Source organism: Ursus maritimus, unplaced genomic scaffold (genome assembly GCF_017311325.1).
Source record: "Ursus maritimus isolate PB19 unplaced genomic scaffold, ASM1731132v1 scaffold_347, whole genome shotgun sequence".
NCBI lineage: Eukaryota > Metazoa > Chordata > Mammalia > Carnivora > Ursidae > Ursus > Ursus maritimus.
Window position 1 is genome coordinate 1 of NW_024426086.1, and position 6,707 is coordinate 6,707.

General features: G+C 46.8%; 1 long non-coding RNA gene across 2 annotated transcripts; it reads right to left on the minus strand.

The window, feature by feature from the left end:
• Nucleotides 1-1,019: 1,019 nt before the first annotated feature.
• Nucleotides 1,020-5,403, minus strand: LOC103680622. 2 transcript variants are annotated; one of them, XR_005831912.1, is made up of 5 exons: nucleotides 5,083-5,396; nucleotides 4,147-4,322; nucleotides 3,046-3,097; nucleotides 2,094-2,266; nucleotides 1,020-1,039 (listed from the first exon to the last, which is right to left on the minus strand). It is a non-coding gene; the product is annotated as an uncharacterized LOC103680622 (long non-coding RNA). The 2 variants fall into 2 exon arrangements; XR_005831911.1 differs by lacking the exons at nucleotides 1,020-1,039; nucleotides 2,094-2,266; nucleotides 3,046-3,097 and having other exon boundaries at nucleotides 3,372-4,322; nucleotides 5,083-5,403.
• Between the last annotated feature and the right edge of the window lie 1,304 nt (nucleotides 5,404-6,707).

Sequence of the window (6,707 nt, forward strand, 5' to 3'; positions counted from 1 at the left end):
CCACCCAGGAATGTTGTGCCCCTCACAATGGGAGTACTTACCATCCACATCCAGACCCAAGAAGGTTTCCTGCTTATCAAATGTGAATGAAGCACTTGTGTAAGGTCTGCAGGTGTCTGGCAGGTCATGGCCAAATGAAGAAGTCAAATAACAGTCATCCAGGGAGTCCTGCGGGTCTTCATTCTCTTCTGCCACTGGTAGCTCCCTGTGGAGCCTCGTGTGACAGGCAGGACTGGAGATGCAACAAGAAAGTTGAGTCAACATGGAGTCCCAGCTGCTTTGGGCGGCACCGAAAAGAAATGCGAAGTCTTCTTCCCATGAACCTTTCTGCCTCCATCTGGGGCCAGAGTGTGGATGTACCGGGGATAGATGAGGCAGGCAGGGAGGGAGCAAGAGCTGGAGGGGCCCAGAGCATGGCCAGAATGGGAGACTAAAGGGAAGGAGTCTGAACCACCCCAGCACACAGCAGTCACAACACACAGCACGCTCAGAAAACAATAAAACCAGCATCAACACTTTTGCATACGTTTTGTTGACATTTACAGAAAGCACCAAGACAACCCCAGACTGGCAGCATTGTAGATTCCTAGAAAGCTCGTGTGTCCGAGGCCTACTTGTTTAAACACTGAGATATGAATTTTTTACACACTTTTCTTGTCATGAATTCCTGCCAACGTCATAATGCGAAACGAGCAGAGACAGATGTGCATCTTAGGCTGGATTCAACACAAAGAGAGACCGTGAGAATGCAAGAAATCCTGTGATTGGTTAGTATACCTGTGTCAATGGCCTGAGCTTCCAAATTTGGGACGCATAAAGAAAGGGGCCTATATGAGTACAATAGTGAAACAGAGAACATTGCTAATGGACCATTTTATGGGTGTCTGAATGGGTGAAATAGGTACATCTAGCACCTTCCAAATTTGCCGAGAGCCAAGATCCCCAGACATCACCACTGCATTAAAGCCCATGATTCTTCAGAGTTACCTGGGGCATATCCGTCCTTGGTCTTCTTCCACCACAAGATCATTATGACTGTCTACAAATAAATACAGACAGGGCCAGTCACGCTCAAAAACACCATGTGTACATTCCAATTAAGTATCCGATAGAACTAGCACACGGACTGTGCGCCGCTTAGTGGCGCAGCAGGATATTGGGAGAGTAACCATCCAGGAGGCCTCAGGTAGTGTCTTGGGAATGTGCCTTGGTCTGCTTTCCTGAGCCATTGGGCATGAGCTCCCTGCTGTGGTAGAGCCACATCTCAAGAGTCTGTGTACAGCGTGAAACGTGTGTTTTGCCACAGATTCTGGGGAACAGCTTACCTACATTCTAAAAACTTAGTGCAACCTTCTCTCATTACCTTATGCCATGAGATAAATGGTTTAAGGGAATTTAGACACAGAGACCAGACTGATGGATGGAATCTGCAAACCCTCATGTCAAAAGAAACCTTTTGTGTACAATTCTTTGTGCTTACAGACATATGAGCCATGCATGGGAGGGGCAAAGGCCAGAATCAGCTGTGCTTCAAGGAAACCTGCAGCAAGCTGATGGTAGAGGTGCTGATGTCCTGATACTCTGATGACAACTCAGTGTAGACAGCCAACATAGAGGACACAGACGCTGTGAGTCAGAGCAATCAGGCAGGGAAACAACAAATCGAAAGATGTAGGTAAGGCTGCCAACATCTTTGGACAGGTACAAAAATTCAAGAGACAATATTCAGCTATGAAAATGAGAACATTGCAGATGAAGAGAGATATTTAATTGAAATCAGGAACAAAGACAGAGAACTCTGCATGTGGAGCACAAGTGAGTGTGAGCTGTCACATCTGCCTTGAATCGAATGTCCTAACTTCTGTCAGAAGCCATAAGCATGGCCTGAGATGAGGAACAAAGGGCAGGTGCCTGACTCACCTGAGGTCTGTGCTAAAAAGTGTATCCTAGAGCCTGACTCAGATCCTTATGTCTACTGGGCTTCTACAGAGCGATGACACATTTCTGCACAACCAGAGGTTGGGATCCCAAAAATAGGGGGTCAGCTTGGGAGTCCAGTTGGAGCTTTATCACCTTGACAATGGAGGACTCACTAGCTACTTCCAGAGCAGAACAGATGTCCAGATCTTCGAATGAGGTGATGTCAGCCTTGCTACAAGTCCCGAGGGAGTCAGACAGGTCAGGAAGGGCCAAATAAGTCAAATAGCATTCATCCAGAGAGTCACATGGGGTATCCTCTTCCACCTCTGGCAGCTCTGCGGTGAGCCTCGGAGGGTCGGGAGATCTGAAGTTTAACACAAGAAAAGTAGACACCCCAGCATCCTACTGGTTTTGATGGGAGGCCGAGAAGTATACTCATAACAAAGGGGCACAGCCGTGATTAACAGCAAAAACTATCCTCCTGTTACAGGGACAGAGTGTGGCTGCTGTGGGGGCAGTAGGGACAGATAGAGAACAAAAGGTGCTCAGGATAGTGGCCACAGAGCTAAGCTTCTGAGCAACAAACTGAACGACTATGGAATGGAACACATAGCTCACAGCGCACATGGGGAATCCTAAAGGTGGCTTCAACACTTTTGCTTAAATATTGTTGATACTACCTTGGGTGACCAAGTGAACACAGGCTTTAAAAGACAACATCCATATGGAGAGACCTTGTGTCGTTGGTGCCTCTTTCTTATGACGTGAGTGCTTTTTTTAGGTATTCTTTGGCTATAATATATCCTCAGTGTGGTAACACCAAACAGGGAGAGGCATATAGGCCTCTCACTCTCATTTTACCAAAAGGATAGAACAGGGGAATGCAGAGAATCCCAGTGACTGCTAATTCACCAAGTTCCATGCCCTTCAGGTTATTGAAGTGAAGGGGTCAGTAAATGGAACTTAACTATGTAACATGTGAAGCCACACTTCATGGTTAAACAAAGGTACTTTGTGATTGGAGAACGGATAAAACAGGCATGTCTGGCAGTTTATGTTTCTTCCTTGAAATGCAGTCCTTCAGTTTAACCACTGAAATAACAACCCAGGATTCTTCATAGTTACCTGGGGCCTATCGGGTCTTGGTCTTCTTCCTCCTTATGAGAGATTTGATTTTCTGTAAATACATAAAGACAGGGCAGTCATTAAGCAGATCCTGCTCGGTACATTAATAATCTAGTGTCTAATGCTAGCCGGGCACTCAGATATGCTCAGTGTGAGAACAGATTTAGGCAGAAGAATATTTCAGGGTGCTTCTGATATTGTCTTATGATAAGTGGCTTGATTTCCTTGCCTGAGACATTGGGAAAAATTTATTTTTTCTAGGAGATCATCATCACGGTTGCCCTTGTCTTAAGTCTGTACAAACACTGTACTTATCTTTTTCATACAGATTCTGGGGATCCAGCCTCTGAGCATTCTAAAAGGATTACTGCAGAATTCAGCCTTCTCTCATCAGAGAGCCTGCTTGTTGAGACTTACTGGAACTTATACACTGAGAGTGAACAGATGGAATGCAACGACAAACCCTCAAATGAAAGTGAGTCTTTGGTGCTACAGAGAACGTTGGCTCAAATCGTGTTGTGGGGGAATGCAAAGCACAGCTCTGCTTCGGGAAACACACAAACAAGCTATCACTGGAGGCACTGAGGGTGGGTTTTCAGACAACTGTTTAGGAAGACAAGTCAACCCAAAGGGGAGACACAAGCAGGGTTTAGAATAGCAAAAGCAGTTAACCCTGGATAAGAATGCCAACTGACAGTGGCAGGCATAGATTCGTAAAGGACCTGGCTCAGAGATGAAACGTAGAGCTTATTGAAAGTGAGAAAAGAGGTTTCATCCAAATTAGGTCTGACAGACAACTTCTGTGCTCATGTTGCTGAGGTGAGTTGAGTTTGTCCTGCCTCCTTTGGCCCAATGACCTGACAGAGAAGCCAAGATGACATGGGCATGCCCTGGGACTAGGAAGAGAGCAAAGCTCCCTGACACACCTGACATCTGTGCTTAAAACTCAATCCTAGAGCCCAGTTCAGATCAATATGTCTCTACAAGGCCTCCCCACAGGGATGACCTCTCACGGCACAGCAGAGGTCTGGGGTACAAAGAACAGGAGATCTATGTGGGTGTCCAGTTGGAGCTTTATCACCTTGACAATGGAGTACTCACTGGCCACTTCTAGAGAGGAACAGACTTCCAGGTCCTCAGGTGAGAAGATGGCGGCGCTCCTGTAAGGCCGGTAGGAGTCAGACAGCTCGGGAAGAACTGAATATGTCACGTTGTGATTATCCGGAGAGTCCCGGGAGCCGACGTGCTCTACCACCTCTAGCAGCTGTCCGCTGAGCCTGCAGGGTGGGGACAACCGAAGATTAACCTGAGAGGGATCTGAAATCCTATGTCCTGTCTGGCTTTGATGGAAGGGACAAAGGAATGGTCAAGAAAGCAGAGAGGCTGACCCATACAAGAGAGAAACAACTCTTCTTGTTTGAGTGCGACAAGCTCTGTTTGTCACAGGAGCAGCAGATAGAAAGGACAGTAAGTGCTCAGCGCACAGGCCAAACAGCAAGCTTGTGAGGAAGGAGCCTCAATTATCTCTGTGCCATCCAGTCATGACTCACTACATACAGAGTCTCAGAATGGTGGCTTTCCCCCTTCCTGTCAAATGGCATCCAGTTCTGCATGGAGTGGCCAAGCGACTGTCCCAGCTACCTCATCCAGAAAGGCCTCTTTCTCTCCATATCTGGCACGATAGTATATGTTTGTCTTCTTGCTGTGATATGTTCTTGCTAGGAACACATGTCAACGTGATAAATCTAACAGGCAGAAAGAAGACATGCATCTCTCAAAAAAGCACAGAGGAGAGAATGAGCGAGCACAGCGATCCCTGGGACATATTAGTTTACCTGGGTCGGCTGACTGTGGGTTACTCAACGAGAGAGGTAACTAAGAAATGGGAAGCAATCCAAGTACCACAAAAAAACGGAAAGCATTGTGAAAAAGGATAACTTGTCATGGACCGAATAGATAATATAGTTCTCTTCAGCACTTTCTGCTTTTCCCTGGGTGCCACTTTTGAATTCACAGCCCCCAAGAACTCAGAATTACCTGGGGGCAACTGACTCTTGTCCTTTCGGTCCCTCCTGATCAATTTGGTTTTCTGCAAATAAAGGAAGAGAAAGAGTTACATGACACAGACTCTCCTTCACAAATGCCCACTCTTAGGTCCCATGTAGCACAGGAGAGCAACAGAAGCAGATTGAAAACAGGCAACCGTGAGAGAACTCATCCAGGAGGGCTTAGGAGGGCCCTGCAAGCAATCACTGGCATTGCGCTCTTAAGCCATTAAACAAGTGACCCTGGTATGACAGGCCATCATCAGAGCATCCTGTCTTGAGTGTAGGCAAACAACACGTTGATTCTTTTCCCCCCGAGACCCCGGGGAAGAACCCGGTTGCTTCCTAGACAGTTGCTGTAATATTCAGGCTTTTTCCATCTGAAATGCTGTTGGTGAATGGTTGAGAGGAAGATCCTGGGGAAGAACCCAGCTGCTTCCGAGAGGGTTGCTGCAACCTCTACGACATCGGCCACAGCAACGTGTTTCGTGACACATCTCCAAAGGCAAGAGAAACAAGAGATAAAATGAACTTGTGGGACTTCATCAAGATAAAAAGCTTCTGCATAGCAAGAAACAGTCAGAAAACTAAGAGCAGACCTGGAATGTGGAGAATATATTTGCAAATGACCATCTACAGATAAAAGACTGGTTCAAGAGTCTACAAAGAACTTCTCAAACTTAATACACAAGAAACAAATAAACAAATCATAAAATGGGCACAGAAGACATGAATACAGACACTTTCCATTGAAGACATACAAATGGCTAAACAGACACACGAAAAAATGTTCAAAATCATTAGCCATCAAGGAAATTGAAATCAAATCCCACACTGAGATACCACCTTACACCAGTTCTAAGGCCCTTGTCGGGGCTGGGCTTCCCCGAACACTCCCTGAGCTCTTTCTCTGGGGCCTCTCCCCGGTGCCATAGTCTACTGCTTATGTCACCTCCACCTGAGAACTACATCTCCCCATTTCTCAGGTAGTTCTGACAGAGGAGCCCCAGGCCACCCCACGCTCCAGGAAGGGGCACTGAAGGCAGGAGGTTAAGGAACACACGACCGAGGGGAAGGTCAGAAAGCTCAGTCATTAGGAAATCTGAGCAGAGGTGGGTGCTGATGAAGAGGAAGCTGGGGTCGAGGCCCTGGACATGAGGGGAGATGATGAACTAGACGGAGGATGAGAGGAGAGAGTGACATGTGCACTTCATGTAAGAAAGGGGCCACTTATGTCCTTAGAAAAGGGAAAAAAGAAAAATAAGTGGGAGACAGTGTTGTGAGGCCAGTATTACCATTGTGACTGTGAGCACCGAACAGGGAAGATTGCCTCGAAGGTGTCTTAGGAGAGAAAATTGGGCACAGGAGCCTTTCTGAGAAAGCTAGGGAAGATGGGGTCTGGTGAAGGTGGAGCCACTGACAACTGCCCCGCCCCCCATGAAACAATGCCCCGAAACCATTTGCCGAGTGCTAAAGCCTCACAGCAACCCACAAATTAGACATGACAAATTCATAGATGTTGTCAAGCAACTTCTGTTGAATCAGGCCCCCTAGAATTTATGCCGTTTCTTCTTTCCCGTAGCGATGGAATGGAGATACTAGTTTTGCGCTTTCCGA